A 10,534-nucleotide genomic window follows, 5' to 3' on the forward strand; every position below is an offset into this window, starting at 1 on the left:
GATCATCATTTTTTTGCCTGTCCATGCATGTAGATTTACTTCACCTCAAAGAGTGGCCCCTCCATCACTCCCAACATTCCCAGCTTCGTTCCCACATGTGAATAATGCGCCGAACCCTCCAGCCTGTTTGTCAGCTAAGGCAGGCCTGAAAGTACGCACCAGTGGAAGAAAAGCCTCTGTGCTGATTTCCACTCAGCCTGCGATGCAGAGAGCACAGGTCGTGCTGCTGCTGAGGCTTCATTTATTATCTCTCTGGTTCCGTGCTCCATTTAGTAGTTCAGGATCACCCAGCAGGCAGGACTGACCGCCGTTATACAGGATTTGACGCTTGATGCTGAGAAGATTATAAATGATATCAGCTACAAATCAAGCCAGAAATATTGTTGTAATTATTGACTCAGACCTGAACCTCAACAGCCATCTAAAGTTTATCACTAAATCTGCCTATTACCACCTGAAAACCATTGCTAGAATTAAGGGGTTTCTGTCTAAACAAGACATGGAAAAACTTATTCATGCATTCATTTTCAGGTTGGATTATTGCAATGGCATCTTTACAGGCCTTAACAAGAAATCAATCAGGCAGCTGCAGCTGATCCAGAACGCTGTTGCCAGAGTCCTTACAAACACCAGGAAACTGGACCACATTACACCGGTCATGAAATCACTACACTGGCTTCCAGTGAGTCAAAGGATAGAGTTTAAAATCTTACTGCTGGTCTACAAAGACCTGAATGGTCTTGGACCAAAATACATGGTTGATCTGTTAGTTCCTATGAAGCTCCCAGACCCCTGAGGTTCATCTGGATCTGGTTTGTTGTGGTTCCCCAGAACCAGAACCAAGCAAGGTGAGGCAGCGTTATGTTATTCTGCTCCTCACCGGTGGAACAAACTTCCTGTAGACCTGAGATCTGCTCCAACTGTCAGCTCCTTTACATCAGACATTACTGTTTACTGAAGCGTACTCCTAAATTAAATACGTACCTGCTGTACTCTACCGCCCTTACCTTTTAACAACTTTTGCTTTTTATTATTTTACCTCTTTTCTTATCATTTTATTTCATTTTATTTGTTATTTACTGTTTAATTATGTCTTGCCGCTTTTAATGTTGATGTAAAGCACTTTGAATTACCTTGTGTTGAATTGTGCTATATAGATAAACTTGCCTTGCCTTGCCTTATATATACGTAAAACATATCTACAGCCTATGACGAGAGACCCCAAGTAAAGTCTTTTTTGTTTGTTTTTGGCATTCTGTGTCATTTAATGTCACATTTTAACAAATATTGTCCATTAAAAGTAGAAGTGTGGAATAACACGAAGTGGAAATCTTCAAGTACATTTTGAAGTATAGTTCTGATTGCACATGTCATCTTTGCTTCTCTTTGCTATTTTGTGAAATGTTTGAACACTTTACCTCATATTGAAAACTCGAGAAGGTTTCTGTGCTGGTGACTTGAAATCTCTTAAAGGAGAAGAGGCTGCTCGGAAACTCCGGCCTGATCCTGAGGCTAGAGCTCAGACTAGCTGCGTCTTGTGTGTGGACAGAGCTGCATAACTGAAATAATGAGCTGTTTAACAAAACAGATAGTTGGAACCAGGCGTCCCTCCACCAGATGCTTCAGTGTTTTTCTCACAGGGGTGCCTCATGACCACAGCAGGTGCAGGACGCCTCCTCAAACAAGGGAGGCTCTTCAGAGTAGCTGATAAAATGTGCATCTGTATAAGCACTTCCCTCTCTGTAATTTCACAACATGATAAATGCATGTTGTGATAAAAGCATGCGCTTATAGAAAACTGGTGAAAATTAATTTTCAGTTTCATGATATTCAAAAAGTCATTATTGTGCTGATAAAAAGGACTTGATCCTTGACTTCGCTGTTTGGAGGGATGTTTGAAAGCAAGGCTTCTCCCAAGGGCAGCGTGAGCGTCATTCCCCCTGTCTTGTCCGCTGTGGCGGCTGGTCAAGGCCAGCCAGATGGCCTGGGATAAACTGTAAACACAAAACTGTAACATTTTGGAAAAGTTCTTCTCCAAGGTTTTCAACAACTTGTTACTTTCTAAGTGCAGCTTTTGGGAAAGTGTAGACCAAACTGTGAATGCTTCCTCGATAAGGCTCTGAAGGAAAGGGAAAGAAGTACTTTTAATACTGTGACCTCTGCTAGTCCATCAGTCTTTAAACTTGACTTGGGATTCTTTTCTTCCTAGAGTTCCACTTACTCATCAATCACTGCATTTGTCACACTAAAATATATAATGTGTTCATACTAGATGGAGACTAAGGAGCTAAGGATGATAGCAGGTAACCAGGCCTTTATTCTGTGATATGACCTGCAGGAGAGAAAGGTGAATGATACTCGAGTCATGTGACTCACATGACTCGTCACATGATGGGACGTCCGTGTGGATGATGACAAAATGTAATGATAGCAAAGCGATGGCAGATGACCCTGGAAGCCATGGATAGGTTTAACAGCTGGGAGGCAGTAAAGAGCACAGCTGTGGAGGCTTTCCCCAGACAACAGGCAGGACAGTAGCAGAGCAACAATGCGTCAGTAATGTGAAGATGGCTGGTATGAACAACGCTGCCGGGGAGCAGGTGTGAGAGTGAGGATGACTGGAATACTGTGTTCACAGCCCTTCGCGTTCATCCAAGCTCTAACGCAACAACTTCCGGGTCGAAACCAACACAGTCCAAATGTTAAAAAGTTAAAATGTCCAACTTAGCAGCAGGTGGGTGTGTTGGCTGTAAGCGTTTGAAACATGGTGCTGAGAGTACGAGGGAAAAGAGGCTTCAAAACAACTCTTCATAAAACCTACGGATGGCATCATGACAGGTTTCTCCAGTCTCCAGTCTGTGTGTTTACCCAGAATTCCTCCTCCAGAGTACAACTGAAGCTTTTTACACTGATTTGTGTTGTAGATCTGTCATTTTCAGTACAATGAAAACCTGCCCCGAGGCTGCAAAATGCTTTTGTGTTCATCAAAACCAAAATAATGTAACTAAACTATGGACAAATCTGTGAACTGAGCAAATCCCTGAGGTTTCTACACCAGCGTAACCCTTTTTAACCATATGCAAAGAACAAATAAGCATTTGTATGCTAACGGTATGTTGTATTTCTACAGCTCTACATTTCAGTTGTATCTAGCAACTTCAACTTAGAATATGTGACGTAAAAAAGCACCGACCGAAGATTGCTCTTCTCAGTAAATGTCACGCCGGCCTCCACTGCTGCTCCTGCAACTCACACATAGGTCTATTTCACCTCAGCCTTTTCCACTTTCACATATTCACCTGGTCACCTGTTCCCTCGTTCTCTCCATTGTGTCTGTATCCATCCAATAGTGCGGCACGGCAAGAGCAGGAATACTGCGGCTGAATAAAAACATCTGACGACTGATGGGAAAGCTGTGAGGAGCCTTGACCTGACATGAAGTGGGGTGTTTTCTTTATTTAGCTGCTCAGAGATCTTTTGGTCAAAGCTTGTTCGTGACTGCTGCATGTCAGTGGGTAAAGTTGGGAATAGACAACAGTAACTGTGTTGTTGTTAAGAGCAACTGAACATTTCATTTTTCCATCGACTTTCCATCGACCGATGCTGGCGTATGAATTTCCTGACCTCGCACTTACGATGCTCCATGAAGGAACGCAGGCAGAGTAACTGATCCTAGCTGACGCTAAAACACAGTAACAACAGGACAAATCTCAAAACACAGGAAATCCATGCAGCAGAGCACGAGTGAAGGCAGAATAGTAGAGAACTGAAGAGAGCAGCGGCTCTAAATCGGCAGCACTAGTGTTTTAACTTTTTCCTCTCTATTTGTATTGATTTCATACTCTTAAAGCTTTCAGGGGAGTCTGCATATTACAAAAGATGCCACGGTCTGAAATTTCAGATTTCAAAAGAACAATTTTGCCTTCATTTGACGCGAGTAGCAGAGCTGAAGAGGACTAATTTACCTTTGTGTGATGCAGTCGGTAACCACTTGTGGGTACGTTTCACACAGAGGAAATCTCCGTGTTTTGTTATATCATTTTCCAAGAAGTTGTAAAAACAACTGAAATCCCAAACCTGATCACCGCTTTGTAATTTAAACTCAGCAAATGCACCGACATGTCACACTGAAGTAGCAGCAACATGTTCCCAATCATCACCCGTCTAATTTTAGCTCACATCCTTGATAGGATTGGGTATTTTTGCACACTCTGAATATTTATGTCCTAATTTGGGCTATTTTCCTCCAGTGCTCCGGTGTTTTTTAAACTGGGGGTATTTATAGTGACAAAACAGACTGTACTCTCACACAGCCAGCCTCTGTCAGGCATGCAGTCACACCACACACACATGCACTCTGTCAAGTTAATGACTTTGCATTACAATAATTCCAGCTTGCGTAACTCTAAAGCCACAGTTTGTTTGTTGACTCCCAGACCTCCCGTTGAACTTTTACACTAGTCTCACTTCCTTGATCCCAAACTTCCGTGTTTCTCTCCATGTGAGAACATAAACAAACACTGTGTGTGTGTGTGTGTTTTTAAAAATTATTATTATTGTCATTCTGGGAAGTTTCAAGACACAACGCGGCCCCCCTGGTTCCTCCCATTTCTCCAGGGGTCACGGAGCAGTGCTGCGGTCACTTGGGCCTGAGTCGCAGGATGTTGAAGGGCAATGCCTCAGGGCTGTGGCTAGAAATAGGACATGAGAAGAGCAAACGGTTAAAGTCTTGAAGCCTGGCTTCCTCATTTCTGCTACTCTGGCACTGAAAACAAAAGGCCATAAAACACACACACACACCCAAACCTCTCTGTCAAACGGGTGACAAGGGCTCAGGGTCAGTACTTGGGCTTCATTCCATGAGGTCAACAACAATAGTGAGACGGCAGACTTTAGAGGAAACTCATCAAGGATTTTTGGAGTTTGTTTGGCAACAGTGTTATGTGTAATTTGGTTTGAGGGGGAGAGTTCAAAGGGGGAAACAGCTCTGCAGACGTGGGGCCCAGTTGCTATCCAGAGTAGCAGTTAGTCTCTTACTCCCCTGTAATTGATGCAGAAATGAACACTGCAATCTGACTTTGATCCTCCAAGAAGAAGTAGTTCTCACCTTGGATGTGGCGCTTGCAACGTCCAGGATGGGTGGTGTGCCACCAGGTCTGTTTCCTCTGTAAACACTAATACAATGCTGCTGCGTTTATCCGAACAGCCATGCCTTGTTCTGAGGAAGTCATAAAGCGTTTCCCCTTTCTCTTCTTTAGCCTTAGCTAATCCTCTTGGTAGGAGGAAAATTACTCTCATACCTCAGATTTATCTTTCAAAATGCATTTCATGTAATACTAAAAGATGAAATTAAAGCCATGAATACTAAAACACCTTTCTGATTGAGCCAAACCCAATTTGACAATAAAAAAAATATGCATTGATGCATTGATGTAACATCTGCTGATGGAAAAACTGCAACTAAAGCTAAAGAAAATCTTCTGGGATGTTTTAGAAATTGAATTTGCACCAACATTGTCACTGCAAACCTTGAATCACTTATTAAATTCTAATATTTTCTCATATGCTATCACTGACACTTTCCACCTTGACTGGACTCTACAAATGTGGAACCACGGTAATGTCTCAGAAAGAGTGAGCAATTAAACCTCACAGATGCATTTTATCCTCAAACCACCTTCTAACTCTACTCTGTCTCCAGCTTGAATGAAGTGCTGCCCCCCAGCCAACATTTGTGATATACTACATGTGGGTAATAAACGTGGTGAAAAGCATCACCCACGTGGGAATGTGTGTGGGTTCTATATAATGTCCAGGTACATGGGTGCCGAATGGGACACTTAGTTATGCGATGCGGGTCAGCGTAAACCCAGGTGGGCTCTTTAAGTGGATCCTGACTGGATCACTAACAGGAAATGTGTGCAACAGTTCCAAATGGGGTCCCCTGAATCTCAGATCAGCTCACATTTGCACCTCACATCTGGGGCCTATTTTCCAGCCAATTTATTTCCCACATTGGCATGGCACACACATGTTGGCCTGACAGAGCAGAGCAGTGAAGGTTCCACCTGATTTCAGCACTTTTGAATGTATTTTTGTGTTTTCCTGAAAAGCATACAAGATTTCTGCCCAACGGGGACACCATCCAACAACTTGAATTGTCTCTTAAGCGCATACTGTGACTTAGGTAAACAATCCGTAAAGAGCAGGTGCTCTGTTTTCTCATCCCTCGTTAAACAAATTGGATTCACAGAATTTAAATCCTGAGAGCGTTGAATGTATGCATCCACATGGACAGAGAAGGTTGTTGTCAATCCCCTGTGTCAATGGAATTCGAGGAATTTTTATCCCTGTTCTGATCTGCTCTCACGAGTCACCCCACGTTTGGTTTCACATGAAGTCAAGGAAAGAGCTAAGACAAAAAAAAACTGGAAATAGTGCAAACAACTGCTCTAAATTCCCTGAATGCTATACTAACTGTCAATGTAAAACAACATACAAAATATAAACCCAAATCCCCAAAAAGTTGAGATGCTGTGTAAAATGGAAATAAAAGCAGAATATAATGATTTGCAAATCTCATAAACCCATATTTTGTTTCCAATCAAACATAAACAATTGAGCTATAGAGAAATATGCAAGACGTGTTTTCATTACGCTTTGCTGATAAACTGGATCATCGATTCACCTGAAAACACACATTGTCAAAGCGTTTTAGTTAAGGCTGTTTCCATTACAGGTGTTCTTTTTCGATATCTGGGTTTTGTGAGAAACTAAGGGCAATGGAAACGCAACTAGTAACATAACGGGGGAGGTCGTGGAAAAAATTCAGGAAAATATTCATTAACGTGAAATAGTGAAAACTTTGAAGAACCCAGTATCTGCTGTGTTTAATACCATCACAAGACTCAGAGGATCAGGAGGAATCTCACATCGGACAAGGTTGAAGGTCAAAACTGGATACTCATGATCTGTGGGCCCTCAGGCATCAAAAACCGAGACAATCCTCTACTGAAAATCACTGCAGAGGGTCAGGAGCACTTCAAGAGATCCCTGTCTGTGAACACAGTTTGCAGTGCAGATGCTACTTATTGCTCTATCGTGTGATGAAGAAGCCATATGTGAACAGGATCCAGAAACGCTGGCATCTTCTCTGGAGAAAAAAAAAGCTCATTTAAAATGACCAGACAAAAATATCCTGTGGTAAGATGAATCAAAATGTAAAATTACTTTTGAAAACCATGTACGCCATGTCCTGCGGAGTACAAAGGAGAGGGACCATCCAGGTTCTTATCAGTGCTTAGCTCAAAAGCCTGCATCTCTGCTGGTATGGGGTTGCATTAGTGACCATGCCGTGAGCAGCTTACACATCTGGGAATGCTCCATCAAAGCTGAGAAGTATATTTAGGTTCTAGAGCAACATATTATCCCATCCAGACGTCTCTTTCAGGGAAGACCTTGCACTTTTCAACAAGACAAAGCTAACCACATACTACATCCATCACAGCATGGCTTCACAGGAGAAGAGTCCAGGTGCTGAACTGGCCTGCCTGCAGTCCGGACGTTTCAGCAATAGAAAAAACATCTGGTGCGACATGAAATGATAAATCTGGCTATGATGGCACAGGACTGTTGAGAACCTAGAGCCCTGCATCAGACAAGAATAGGACAAGGTAGCCCATCACAGTAGCATCATTCTTCCAGCTCTCCATTACCTACCCACTAAATCTTTTTCTGGGTTGAAGTTCAGCTGACTAGTTGAGAGGTGATGGACGGATCAGCAATTTGTCACGGGCCCACTGGACTGTGAGAGGCAGCTGGACCACCAAGAAACACACCCAATAGGCACTAACAGTCGACAGGACCATTTCACCATTCAAGCACTAAACTTCCACATTTTAAAATGATTAAAAAAGTACATTCTGTATCAGCACACTAATATAAATAGCACGTAATAGCTGCTATTAGGAAGAGGATCTTACAAAACTTATCAGGCAGGACAATAAAGGCCATGAGAGCTGGTTATTGTTTTTAGTCTTGTAACCTTCCTTTGTTGTTAATATTTGTGAATAAGGCATGTGTCTGTGTTTCATCATCCCTGCACAGAGTTCAAAATGACCCCGTCTTCGTCCAGCTCAGCTGATAATCTCTACGCTCTCCTGCAGAAATGTTTCCAGGAATTGAATGCTTGCATGCACGTAGGAGAAACACAAAAACACTCCTCACATGTCAGTGCGAGGGGATGTGGGGTGCCATGTTCTGAAGATTTGCAACACACTATCTTCTTCCTGAAGCTGACGCTTCCTCTCAGACCTGAGAGTGACCTAACCTTGACTGTCCGGCGTATTTACTGAGTCCGTCCGGCTGGGTGTATTGCATTAACGTGACTTTTACAATACGTGGATAAAGCTGTCACTGATATATCCTTTCAGGAAGTGTACTTAGGTTCAAGTTTGCACACACAGCGCTCTTCCCCGTCTCGGTATTCATGATAAAACAGATCCTTTAACCCTGCACGTTGTCTCGTGGCCCCTTAAGTGTGAGAAAGGTGACTATTTAATTTCACGTGTGGAGAGGTGGAGGGAAAGTAGGGGGAAAAGAGACAGATGAAGAATAGAAAAAGGGGGCAAAGAAGACAACAAAGGGGAAGATGGGTTCAAGCTTTTAAGGCTGTGACAAAGCAAAGCAGGTGATGCGACTGAGCAGGGAATCCTATGAGATACAGCAACACAGGTGACCTTTGCAGACTAATCTGTTTATAGATAAGTGTATTGTGGCTAATGTGTGGGAAAATAGGGCGCTTTGTTTTGACCCAGGGTTAAGTGTCTTACAGAGACCAGGAGCGTTCACAGAGGGACACACAACACACATGATGGAGACGGAGAACAACACGGGTGGAGTTCCACAGTTCAGGACACTGTGTCAGAGATCGTGCTCTGTCAAAGAGGAAGTTTAGACTTTGTCTTCAAAACAAAAAAACAAACTGTTACGCTGAACTGATGGAAGAATCCTCTCCATCAGTGTGACATATAAGACAAATAAAGGTTGCTCTATTAACTAAACATGAACTAAAAGCAATTTAGATTGAAACACTCATAATTATGTCTAACAGCCTCTTATCAGGAGGAGCAGCTTCCTGAAAAGGAAGGTGGTCATTATTACAAGCAGAGGTAGCAGAAAGTTCAGTTCTAAAACTATAAATGCCAAGAAAAGATAAATAAGACGAGCAGGAAGATGGACTTAAAAACATTTAAATAAATAAACCCAAAAAGCTGAATGATCTGCAGTGGTTTGGTTCTGGATAATAGTTTCTGGTTATTTCTGATTATCATTTGACATTCTTTCTTGTTGAAATTTGTTGCTCTGAAATGTGCAAATTTTAAAGTGACCAACTCCACGGATCTATAAAAATGAAAAGAACACTGATACTTTGGAATACTTTGGAATAACCATCGTCACTCAAGGAAGTCTGCTGATGCATGCAGAAATGTAAGCTGAAACTATATTACACAAGGAGGAAGCATTTATCAGCTACGTGAAGCAAAGCTGACGAGGTTTCTGGGAACAAACTCCATTATAGAGACAGTAGACATGTGTTCTGAGATCAGATGAGTCTACGTTTCAGGTTGCTCTTGAGAAAAAACGATGTGGGAGATCATGGCATGGGTGACTTGCAAATGTAAAAAGGTCAAATGAATGTGGAGACTTGGAGATACACAGTTACACACGGTGTTTGTTATCCTTTCATTAAAGAAAGAAACCCATAATATTCTTTAAAAAAATTAACTGAAACTGACAAAAGGAATAATTCATTGAAAACTGAGTCATGAAAATTAGACATTGGTTTTAAATTGTGGTTTAAAAGAATAATTTATCATATTAAAAAAAGAAAAAGAAAAGAAAAAACACATTCATAAAAGTGCTCTTGACAAAAATGATTTGACTTTCAATATTTCTTTGCACACCCTTCTGTCGAAATCTAGCTTTAGACTTGGATTGGGGCTCCTAGAAGTCCACTTCACAAGAGACTAATGTTTTGTTTCTACTTGTGTGTTTTGCGTCATTATCCTGTTGGAGGACCCATGACCTGAGAGTGATACCAAGCTTTCTGACAATGGCCAGCACATTTCACTCTATAATACCTTGATTGGCTTGACATTGCGTTATGTCCTGCTGTGCACCACTGATGCACCTTTACCTTGAATGTCTCTGGAAGTCGTTCTGGGCTCTTTGGCTACTATTTGTATTATCTCTCTCTTGAGTTTGTCATCAGCATTCCTCCTGTGTCCACCCAAGTAGACTCACTGATCGCAAGACGGAGACACCTCTGATCACACTTTAGATTGACATGCCCCTATGGTCAAATTAGATTTCATTTTTCCAAAGGGTACTAACTAATCTGCAGTTTTATTAGTTTATGTTTATCTATTTTTCATGTTATTTTTTGAAACCATAGTTACAAAGCAATTCCTGATTTTCATTAGTTACTTGTCAGCGAACTATTATTGTTTTTACACCTAAAACACATTCTTGG

This window comes from Cololabis saira, chromosome 13, assembly GCF_033807715.1.
Source record: "Cololabis saira isolate AMF1-May2022 chromosome 13, fColSai1.1, whole genome shotgun sequence".
Lineage (NCBI taxonomy): Eukaryota > Metazoa > Chordata > Actinopteri > Beloniformes > Belonidae > Cololabis > Cololabis saira.